Here is a 12,289-nt window from a genome sequence, read left to right on the forward strand (position 1 = left end):
GCACAAGAAGGATAGTCGTAATTTTAATCTAAGATATTTGTATCAATGTTTTCCTCTGTCTGTGCAAAAGTCTCCCTCGTGGTGCTAGGTAAACCCAGAGCTTGCCTCTATTTGAAGTAATTTGCCCTCCTTCCATCTCTGGTTCTGTGCAGATATCATGATGAGCCCAGGAAGAGCTAGTCACAGGATGGGGCTTTATCTGAATCCACAAAGCAACAGGCAAGAGAAAGAGCTCTCCCTGTATGGCATTCTGCAAACACATCTCTACCGCAACTCTTGCTTCTTCGAGTAAACATATTGACTTCTGCATCACCTTCCCACCCCACCTGTCCCTTGACTTCTTGTCCTCCCTTCCACCTGTCTAGCCACCCAGTTTGTCCTTTCAAAAATCCTGTGCTGTGGAGCCCTCTGGGGCAGCAACAGCTCTTGTCTTGCTTGTACAGAGATACATGATGGGGCTCTAAAACTCTGTATTAGTTTTCTAGGTGTTAAGAGAATAATAATAAATAATATTAAAAGCCATAACAGCTGCAATAAAAACTTGCATTTATATGGGTTTGCTTGATGCACAGCTAACAAATCATTTAGGCTTTTAAATATATATATATATATAAAACAATAAATAAGATGAATCTGCAGCTGGGAAAGAACTCTTACATCTGTTAATTTTATTTATTTATTTATTTTTTACTTATCTTTCTCCTGCATAAAGGATAAGAATAAGTTTTGCGTTGCAAATTCCAGGCAGTTGATCTCTCTTCAATGACAGTTCTGCTATAATTCTCCTAATTTCAAGCTCCTGCTTGAAAAGGTAACAGTGAATGTTTTTCCAGGCCATTTTTTGCAGTCATCAACAGCTGACCTCAGTTTGATTTGTTTTTCACAGATTTAAGATGTTGCATGCATAGGCAATCTCTTTCTCCATATAAAATGGCTGGCAAAGTCATCAAACCTTGATATTAACATAAGCATAAATGCTAAGGTTTTAAGGGTCCATATCATCACTAAAGCCCCAGAAACTCACGAGGGAAGCTATATGCCATTGACAAAATCTTCTCATCAATAGTTTTTATATGATGCTTCTTATACCAGAAATAGTTGAACACACAAAACTAAAACTCTAGAATAGTTTCCTTGTTTGAATATCACATGTATACTGGTCATTAAAAATTTTTGAGCTAAGGAATGATAACACCCAAAGGGCTGACCTCTGATAAGTAATACAAAATACTTCTGACTCACTAATTAGGTATGGTAAAACCACTGGCCAATCATTACTGATATCAGCTCATACAGTTTTGTTCTTTTTCTATTTTTACCAGTGTTAGTCAACAGGAATTTCCTCTGCAAGAATCAACAAATACTAGTGTGTAAGGCGTATTTGTATTTTAAAGACTCTGTTGGGTTGACCTAGTATCATTATACATCTGTTGAGTCTGTTCAAATTCCAAAAATGGCAAGCAGATATTATGAAATCAGTGTAATCCCTGGAAGAGCTAAGACTGTTTTAGTCTAGAAATGAGAAGACTGAAGGAAGAAAAGGATAATCATTTCCAAACATGCAGAAGAAACCTTCAAAGAGAAAAGGAATGCAACTATTCTCTTTGTCCTCAGATGGTGGACCTGAACCACTTCCCTGGGCAGCCCATTCCAAATGCCTAACAAACCCTTTCAGTAAAGAAGTTCTTCCTAATATCCAACTTAAACCTCCCCTGGGCGTAACTTTAGCCCCATTCCCCCTCACCCTGTCACCAGGCACGTGGGAGAATAGACCAAACCCCCACCTCGCTACAGCCTCCTTTAAGGTACCTGTGGAGTGTGATAAGGGTCACCCCTGAGCCTCCTCTTCTCCAGGCTGAACAAACCCCAGCTCCCTCAGCCGCTCCTTGTAAGACTTGTTCTCCAGACCCCTCACCAGCTTGGTCGCCCCTTCTCTGGACTCGCTCGAGCACGTCCATGTCCTTCTTGTAGCGAGGGGCCCAAAACTGAACACAGAACTCGAGGTGCGGCCTCACCAGAGTCGAGTACAGGAGGACAATCACTTCCCTAGACCTGCTGGCCACACTGTTTCTTATGCAAGCCAGGATGCTGTTGGCCTTCTTGGCCACCTGAGCACACTGCTGGCTCATATTCAGCCGACTGTCAACCAGTACTCCCAGGTCCTCCTCTGCCAGGCAGCTCTCTAACCACTCATCTCCCAGCCTGTAGCACTGCTTGGGGTTTTTTGTGCCCCAGGTGCAGGACCCGGGCACTTGGCCTTGTTGAACTTCATACAGTTGACCTCAGCCCATCGGTCCAGCCTATCAAGATCCTCCTGCAGAGCCTTCCTGTCCTCGAGCAGATTGACACGCACCTAAATTGGTATCGTCTGCAAACTTACTGAGGGTGCACTCAGTCCCCTCATCCAGATCATCAATAAAGATATTAAAGAGGACTGGCTCCAGTACTGAGCCCTGGGGGACTCCACTAGTGACCGGCCTCCAACTGGATTTGACTCCATTCACCACGACTCTTTGGGCTCAGCTACCCAGCCAGTTTCTAACCCAACAAAGTGTACACCAGTCCAAGCCAAGAGCAGCCAGTTTCTTGAGGAAAATGCTGTGGGAAACAGTGTCGAAAGCTGGACTTTCAGATATCCATTATTTTCCTTGCTTCAGTCATGACAATGCTGCTTAAAACAATGGCAAACAACTTTCTCATGCTTTTGTTGTGATGCCCACCCTGGCAATATCTTGTTGCATATGTGCTGTATGGGGGCAAGACAGCCTGGTCCTGGGAATGAAAGCCACAGTAAAACATTTTTGTCAAGATACCTTATACACACTTAAAGTTCTAATCTCTCAGAATTCTCTTCTGCTATCCTCCTTTCATGTTCCCAGGTCTCTGAAAATAAGGATGGTCTCACATGACAGCCCTTTCACTTAAATTCACTCAGACAGTAAATTCACTTAAGCAGATTCATTTGCATTTTAAAGAAGAGTGTAGGCAGTTGTAATTAAAGAAAATTCTTAGTTAAAATTGTCCCATCTCACAATGTCTTGATCAGTTCTTCCTAATATCTGACTACTGTGTTACCAATTCCTCCTTCTCTTTGACTCCCTGTGAAAATAAACAAAACCAGAAGCATTCCTTTGGCCTGATAAATGTGCAGGTTAAACTGTGTGGGTTTATATTCTGGCAAATACAACAACAACAACAACAACAAAGTCATAAGCCCATTTTTATTGCACTGCAGCTTTCTTTTACCCATTCACATTTTTTTTTGGCCGTGTTTAGTTGAGCTATACAACTGTGATTATCATGATACTGCTGCATTATTGTGGCACTCTAACTTGGACTGTGGTATCTAGGTATTTTACAAAAACTTAAATGGAAAATGATTCATATTGTCCTGGGGAGGAGTTTTAGCTTTTTACTTTGAAAGTATTTTTAAAATGAACATATTCAATGGCAAGAGCTCTAAGTGAGAAGGGGAGGAAATCAGCTGAACATATGTAAATTCCAGGAATGTTTTGATGAAATTGTTAAGGATTTCTGTAGTGTTTTTATTATGTTAAAGCCATTGCTAAAACTGAACTTGGAAAGCACATGATATAAATTGGAAATCACCTTGAAACAGCAATAAGCCTACTTTGAGATTTTTAAGTGTCTCATTAAATGTGTGTTTCTTGGTATCGAGTCTGGATTGCGTAGGAAGCAATAGTATGAAAAAAGCCACGGTGTGTTTCAGGCTATGAAATCACTAACATCACAGTGACATTCTTATCTTTATCAATGTGCATTGATAAGAGGTGGATAATTTATAGACAAAATTAAATATTTTGCAACTACTTAAAACATTCAGAATTTCAAATGCTGAACCATCACCAAAAGATTAAGCACTTTCCTCTTAGTTAGAGAGTACTTTGCTACATTCTGCAATAAGTCATGCTTGAGCTATTTGAATTCTGTTGTGTTTAACAAGGTTCAGACAATTCATTTTCTCTCAGGATGGTAAAATGTATACACTGTCATTTTTGTTGTAATTCTCTTCCATAATTTTCTCAGTAATTTTTTTTATTGGAATGCTCATTGAAAATGGGACCATTAAATGTAGTGTAAACATTTCTGAATTGAGATGTTAACATTTAAAAATTGCCTCATTTCTGTTTAATGTGTTTTGCTGTTTTCCTTGCCTAATTATCATTCTTTTCAATATTTATGTTAACATGACCTTTCTCTGACTGAATGGCTGTAACTGCTTCTCAAGTACTTATAGCATCATGATTTTTAAATTAAATTATGTTGTTGTGGAAGAGATTGCAATGCAGCCCACGGAATAACAGGGAAAAGAATAAGTTTCTGTTAGTCCCAGAATCTGAAAGTAGTAATAATGTTTATTGGTTCACTCATCTAATCAATGCAACTGTACCAGAGGAAGTATGACTTTGTTTCTTGTTCATGATTAGAAACATTCCAGTAAATTTAATGCTAGCCAAAATTGTCAGATTGACTAGCTGTGAAAGTTTGTTTAATGTTGTAAAATGTTTATTACTTTTATTTATTATCCCTTCATCCTGCTGACAGAATTAAAGTTGCCGCATGGATTCTGTTTGCTCATGGTAACAGATCACACGAATATAGGCAGTAAGATTTGGCTCTGCATCTTGAATTTTCAGGTCAATGTTATTCCACAGCCAAAGACTACTCTTTTGAAATATGTGAGGTCTGAGGGTGCAGCATATGCAATAATAAGCAAATACAGAATTTTCTTGTAAACACTGGGATGTGTTTACTTTAATTTTCTTCATATCTTTCAGAATATGTTTCAGTTTATCTGTGATTTAAGAGTAAGGACCAGAATATCAGTTCAGTTTCACCATGAAACGTTTTCTTGTACACCTAGCTTCCCAAATGTTTTCTTCTTCCACTCAGAAAAGATTACATCTTTCCCCTCGCCACCCTCTCCTCTTATCCTTTTGGAGATGGCTGACAGTGAGTGAGAATGGTGAGCTGAAGGACAGGAATGACATACATTAAAGGAGAAAGAGGGAAGGAAGTAAAGCACTCAAAACTAAATGGGATATAGAACTTTAGGATTTTAAATTAACTTTTTAAAATTGAAACATACGAATGAAATTAAAGAGAAAGTAAGACTAAAGTAATGACTATATAGAAAAGAGATATTAATACTAAAAGGAAATGGCTCCTGAGCAACAGGAAAAGGAAAACCTGGTAGACTGTCACTAATCAACAAAATGTTGGTGTAGACTTATCACTCCTTAAATCTATTTGGCATAAAAATGCAAAATAGAAATACCAGAACTGGCAGCTAACTCAGTCAACGAGTTCAAACAACTGAGTCCACAAGCACTGCACAGTACAAAGAGATGCTGAGAAACCTTCAAGGTCTTCTGTCCTCAGGGGTGGGCTGACTGGATATGTTTTGAAGCCATACTTTCTGCAGAGTTTGCTCGGACTGAATTCCTTAGTAGAACGGAGATTGAATTTTTCCTCTGCATGTGACATACATATCCTCTCCTGGTTCAGTTTGTTACCTTTTTTGAGAAGTTGGTGAATAAAGAGAGAATAGGGCCAAGAAGAAGCAAGAGGTATCTCGAGGCAAGTTTCCATAGATGAATTGCGTGCCCTACACAACTGCAAAATATCCACGTGAAAAAGATAACAATGAATGAACTTGTCTTGACAACCAGGTTTCAGGTTGCCTGAAGTCAGTAACACTAATGCAGCTTCTCCACCTTTCCCTCCTCCTCTTCACGTTTGGCCAGGTAAACAGTAAACACAGTTTCCATAGAGGATGCACTAATGGCTTGCAAAACAGGGTAGCTCAGTTTGGCACCCTGCACCACAGTAGGTGAGCGGCTAGAGTTAAACAAGGCAGGGTCACTGCCGAGAGCTTTGGAAAAACAGCACAAAAAGAGGAGAAAGGAAAAACAGAGAGAGAAAGAGAGAATGCAATCATCTTTTTTATGGGAAAAAATGTCAAACTGTCATGTTAGTCTCTGCTGAGACTCTGAGTGCTAACGGTTGCCAGGGCAACTGTTGTGCCAAGCCTCAGCACTTATGTATTTTTTCCATTGATAATTGCTAATGTGAACAAGTGCTGGCTTGCACTTTACACCTGCTTGGCTTGTAAGTCTACCTTAATTGGATGTGTCAAGATTGAGGAAAAAGTAATCTGCCCTTTCAAGACAAGTGACAGGTAGATGAAGTGTTGCTTAGGCCTTTACTGTAACAATTTTGCTGACAAAATTACTATGAATTGTCTTCCCTCAGCGCACATATACTGCCTTTGTTTACCAAATTGAGAGTTTAAGCTTCAAGGTTCATTATAGAAAATTATGCTATAAAGTTTTTTAGGAACACCTTGCTGCTGTTGAGTGAAATTTTTCTTTTACCCCCAGAGTTCAAAGTAAATTGCTGGATTGTATTTCATTTTATATATACATATATATATGTGAAAACAGTCTTTCAAAGTGATGTAGGGAAATAAGAAAAAGGAAAAAAAAATGTTGTCATATATATGCATATATTCAATTTGTAGTTGACTGTGGTTAAATAAATAGTCCTAAAGAAATGTCTTGGTGGAAGAGTAAGACATAAGGAAGAGTAAGACATGACAAAGACAATAGGAAGAGTTATTTTAAAAGTCTTGAGCTGGTAATCTGTACCACAATCTCAGAAGTGATAAGGGATTTTGGAGTAGTCAGTGTTTGGTTGTCCAACCAACATATTTCATATGACTGCCTCTGTAGAAACTCTAGAAAAAGAAAGAGGACCTAGAAATAATGTTTTTTTTTGTTGTTTGTTTGTTTGTTTTTTGTCTTAATGAGATTACAGAGCACCTATGTTGCTCAGTTTCTATTTTCTTTTCAAAGCTGTGTTATGTCTGGCTTGTTCCACTGCTGAGTGTATTCACTGTGTAAAACTCCATTTCTTTGATGTTGATTTCCCAATGGTATTAAATGAAGTTTCCTGAAACCAATATGCCAGAGAGAATTAATATATGAATAATACATAGTGCTTATTTTAGCATCTTTCATTGGAAGACCTCAAAGAACGGCATAGAAGATACCAGAGATTACCTTATACCCATTTTAACAAGAAAGAAACTGAGGTACAGTGATGTATTACTTGCCCAACACCTCACACCCCATCAGTGGGGGTAGAAATAGGAAAAAAATATCTTACCTGACCAGAAGATTATCCTAAAAACTAGACAGAATCAGATCTATTAGTAATTCAAATTGCATAACCAGTCTTTTGAATAATAGCAAAGGTTTCAAATGTGTCTTTTTGTTCCTATGGGGTTGATGGGATTAAAAGTCTGCAAGTGTGAGGCAGAGCACAATTTGCCAGTCTGTTTGGCAAGATAAAAGTGAAATTAGTGAAATCCAAAAACCTATTCTAATGTGCTTCATAAAGCATTGTAAACTTGAGGTAGTGATTTCCTGTCTGGAAACACAGTGGCCTCACAGGAATATTATTTTTGCTAAGATATTTAGACTAAGAGTATAGAAGACAGAGGCTTCTGAAGCTGCACAGGAAAGCAGGGGATTTAAAATACCTTAATTAGGATTCTTTTAATCCGTGTCTTCAGTGATATTCATTTACTTATGTAATTCTGCCATGAGATTGACTCGTTGGTCTAAATTCTGTCCTCACATTCCTGGCTGGTCACACTTGCATAGAGATTAGAGCAGCCGGAGTACACAGCACACAGCAGTAATTGAGAGCAGCATGTGATTCCTAGAGTTGGTAAGACCCAACCAGTAATGAAGCATTAACCAGATGAACTTTTATTAGTAGTTCTTGCATACAGAAGTCTGTGATTTCACGCTATTGGTTATTAATGCTGATCAAGGTTTAGGAGACTATCAAAGTTTACCAGTATGAAGTAGAGGGTTTTTTTGTTGTTGTTGTTTTGTTTTTTTCCCTATCACACTTTCTAATATCATCAGAAAGAAATTTGATTCACTTTACAGTGAAAAAAAAAATGACCTACATTTTCAGCTTCACCACTTATAGAAGCTTCACTTGCTTATAGAAGCATCTGTAATGGTATTTATCCACTAATGATTGTGACTAAAATGGATCAGGAAGAGTATAATATCATGGAGAACTACAATGCAATAGTAAATGTTGATCGGTATATGAAGAAAAATAAATTCCAAAAGTTCAATAAAGAGATTGTTTTAGTTTGCACAACAATCAGAAAATGAGTTATGATATTTTTAATCCTCATTATGGGCAAAAGCACTTGGATAGTGTAGAGTGATCTATTTTAATTGTATTTTATAGGTATGAACCTGCAAACATCACAACAGAGATAACAAAATAGATAGGCTCTAACTTCAACATATACCTTAGAAAGGTGAAGTTACAACATAGAGATGTAAGCTCCATTCAACTTCACAAAGAGAATTGGGACAAATAAATAAATAAATTAAAGCGGACCAAGAAAATGTACTTCTTTCCAGCACTGTGGTTGCCTGGGGCTGGTATTAGCCCTTTATCCAATTTCATGATGCTAAAATGGCACGGAAGGGGCACAATATCTTCCAGACTCCTCTTGCAGCTGGTTGGATGAAGTTTCCTACATAGCTGAAGCTTACAGGGAAAGAATTTGAAATGTCATTTGAGGCAATTTGCCATGTAGTCTCAGGCAAATTTGTTGGTATTTTTGTTAATTAATGATTTCAGAGCGCAGAGCAATGGTGACATACCATACTGTAAGCCAGATAATGAGAAGATTTTTTTTTCTCCTATTGTCCTTCCTATTTTCCTGTCTCCTGTAAGTTATCCAGTGTATTGGACATACATTGCAAGATTTTGGTAGCAGGGGAGCTCCAGGGTCGCCTCTGTGAACAGAGTCCAGCAGCTGCCCCATGTCGGATTAGAGCCAGCTCCAGACAGTTCAGCTCCAAAAGGGACTTGCTGCTGGCCAGAGCCACAAGTGATATTGGCTGGACCTCTGGGAGAGCAGAGTTAAGAAATGGGAAAAGCAACTTTTGTGCTACAGCAGCTGAGAGAGAGGGGTGAGAACTGAGAGAGAAGCAGCCTTGCAGCCCCCAAGGTAAGTGCAGAAGGAGGGCAGGAGGTGCTCCAGGCATGCAGCAGCAGTTCCCCTGCAGCCTGTGGAGAGGTCCCTGGTGGAGCAGGCTGTCCCCTTGCAGCCCATGGGTCCCACATGGAGCAGATCTCCACTCTGCAGCCCATGAAGGAGCCCCCGGTGGAGCAGGTGGATGTGGCCTGGAGGAGGCTGTGGCCCATGGAGAACCCCTGCAGGAGCAGGCCCTGGGCCAGATCTCCAGCCCATACTGTAGCTTAGCTGTATGAAGACATCAAATCCAGTTGGGAAGGATCACCACCCAAGGTTGCAGATGTGGTGAGCAACCTGGGGTATGCACTACCTGGTTGCTGAGCAGAGTTGGAGCTTCTGTTTTGCCCCAGGACCTCCTGGCAGGTACCATTTTTTTGTAAATCAATCGTGGAAGACTGGAATCAGAGAGATCTAGGAGTCATGAAAAGTGATCATTAAATGAAAACTCCATGTCTACAGCATGAAACATGACAGATTTGCTTCTTCCTTTTTCTTACAAGTATATATGTTAAAGGGTTCATCATGTACTTCAGTCTGTCTTAAGTGAGCACCCTGTCATCTCTCACCTGTAAAACTCAATATAAATTAGAACAATTCATGTTGTTTCTTTTTGTACTAAAGACATAGTAGCAAAGCAACTTGTTTATATCCTACAAGAAGTCTACCTGGGGAAAGGGAGGGGATGACTGAAGTTCACTGTGATTTCCCTGGTGGTTACTTCTCAGCACATGCCAAGAAGCCTCACCAAGGAAAGGGCTACCTTAGGAAGGTGACAAAGAAAAATCAAGGGGGATAGAATGAGATCAGAAGCCGGGTATAGGTGTTTGACGCTTTTCTGAGTGCTTAAATTCAGCACTGAATATGGGCATTTTGTTGTTGTTTTTGTATGAAGATGGGATTGTTCTCACATACTTGCCTTTATATGTATAAATAATGTTTTATCCCTCCTATAACTCCTATACCACATGAATGTGAATTTTCAGAAAGGACTATCTTGTGTTCCAGGGAGGACTCTATGACTGCAGCTACAGTCACAAGAAGTTTAAGCAGCAGTTTTTGAAGTTACTAGATTTATACATACATATATATATATTTTTATTTTTTTTCTCAGCTGTTCTGACAGAAAAAAATTCTCTCACTTTATTTTTCATCTTGTCTAACTTCAAACCCAGGTCAAGAAATTAAATTTTATCTGAGTAAAAGAACAGCATTCTCCCCCAAGTGCTTATAATTTGCAAGTGTCCATTTTATTAACTAGACTTTAGAACTGTTCACTCGTTAACATTAAACTGGTACACAGCCATGTAGTGCCTGCAGTGTGAGAAAGAACCAAGGTCAAATTTTACAAGCAAGTCAAAAGAGAAAAGCACTGTCACAGGAGCAGAGGGGAAAATGTAAGAGTAGGAATTAAAGAAAGAATACCCACTAGATTCATAACTCATTTTGATTTGATTCTGTCATTCATATTAGGGAAAGGTAGAGTAAAATCACTGAAATCTGCGATGAAGAAACATCTGAGTGTTTCTTTTAGGTACAGACTTCAGTCACATTGGTTTAATAAGTATCACCTTTCTCTTAGCTAAGCCCCATAACTACAAGCATGTTCAGCTGTAGTCATACTGAATACAAAGTGAAGATATTTTAGCTAAATTACCTTCTTCTAAATTTGAAGTTTTTCATTAACCTGCAAGTAGAGGAGAGCTCAAATTCATGCAAACATTAATTCAAAACAACTCAACTGATAAGCTGTAACTCATTAAATCATTATAACTCCAACACATTCATAAGTGTGTGACTTGTCTAGGATTTGTGTTAGGGCAAGATAAATAATACTTTTTATTGAGATGGTTTTCTTGCTTACACAGAATGCTAAATGTTTCATTGCATCTTTTCAGTAATGAAAAAAGAATTCAAGCCAGTAACCATGTAAACGCTGGTAGAAAGAAATTGGAGCCCTCAGGAAAGAGGGTTTGTATGAGGGGATGTATATGCACGTACAATATATTAGTAGTATCTTAGCATATGGCTGTATCAAGGTTGTTGTTTCTTTGGTTGTTTGCTTTTTTATTATTATTGTTTATTTTTGGTTTGTTGTTTGGTTGTTTTGGTTTGGGGATTTTTTTGAGTCTATTCAGCCAACCCAGGTCTCGAGACTACTAATTTGAAGAAGTAATCACTTGAGACAGACATGATTCATACATGCAGTCTAAATACGAAGAACTCAGCTTAAAATCTTTAAGCAAGTAAAATTTTGATCCAATAAATTCATAAATTAAAGAAGAAAACAAAATATTTGCATTTTTTCTGTTGAAGAAAACGTTTCTTCCAAACACATTTTCTCTTGTTAATCTTTTTTACCTTCATTACCATTTTATGGAAGGCAAAGGCAACATGTAGGCTTGCCCTTTTAAGTGTGAAGGACAGTCCCCAAAACTTCAGTGACAAACACTGCCACTGTAAATTGCAGCTGCTGATTTTTCCTGGCAGTTTGTCATTTATTTAACTGTCACTGCCCAGTTACAAAAGCCTGCTGCCTAATGCACAGCAGCTGGGAAACAGGGACAAGAAGCAGGAGCCAGCTACTTGCAGAAATCTCCTTTACTTGTGATTTTATTTGGTGTGAACAGTTTAAGTTGCTTTTAGACAATTATTGAAGATAAAACACCAGGAGAGTTAGGTCTAAGGCCAAATCCCAGGTCAGATTTAGGTTCAGAGTCAGCAGTATCAAAATCTCCCATTTCAGCCTCATATGACAGCAGTGTTTGGTGATCAGATAACCACATATCATTTCTGGAAGCTAAGAGTTTTTAATGATTTTGACTCCACAGATAGTCAAAACTAAAAGACCAGGTTCTACTGTGCAAATTTCAAGGAAAATCATAAATATTCTGCTCCAGAAGTGAGTGATCTCCCTGTCTTTATCTCAACCCTTAAGCTTTTTTCATCACATTTTCTTCCCCTTTTTCTTTGAGGACAGGGAGTAAGAAAGTGGTCATGGTGGACTTCGTCTACCCAGCTGGGTAGAACCACCACATGTATTTAATGCAATTAGCTAGAATATGGAAAGAGCAGTTAAAAACTAAGTCTGCAGACAGGTGAGTTTAGGGTACTCAGTCTCAGTGGGCCTAAATTCAACAGTTGATTGCTCATTGACATGCATCTACAACATTTATTCAGTAGAAAAAG

The 12,289-nt window shown here is 38.7% G+C and overlaps 1 protein-coding gene across 3 annotated transcripts in view; it reads left to right on the forward strand.

Annotated features, from left to right (window-relative positions):
- The window catches only part of TENM4 (teneurin transmembrane protein 4), a 1,681,110-nt gene that overhangs the window by 718,706 nt on the left and 950,115 nt on the right, over positions 1-12,289 (forward strand). The gene's annotated exons all lie outside the window — the stretch shown is intronic.

The sequence above is a fragment of the Anser brachyrhynchus genome, assembly GCF_964034855.1.
Source record: "Anser brachyrhynchus genome assembly, chromosome: 1".
NCBI classification, from domain to species: Eukaryota; Metazoa; Chordata; class Aves; order Anseriformes; family Anatidae; genus Anser; species Anser brachyrhynchus.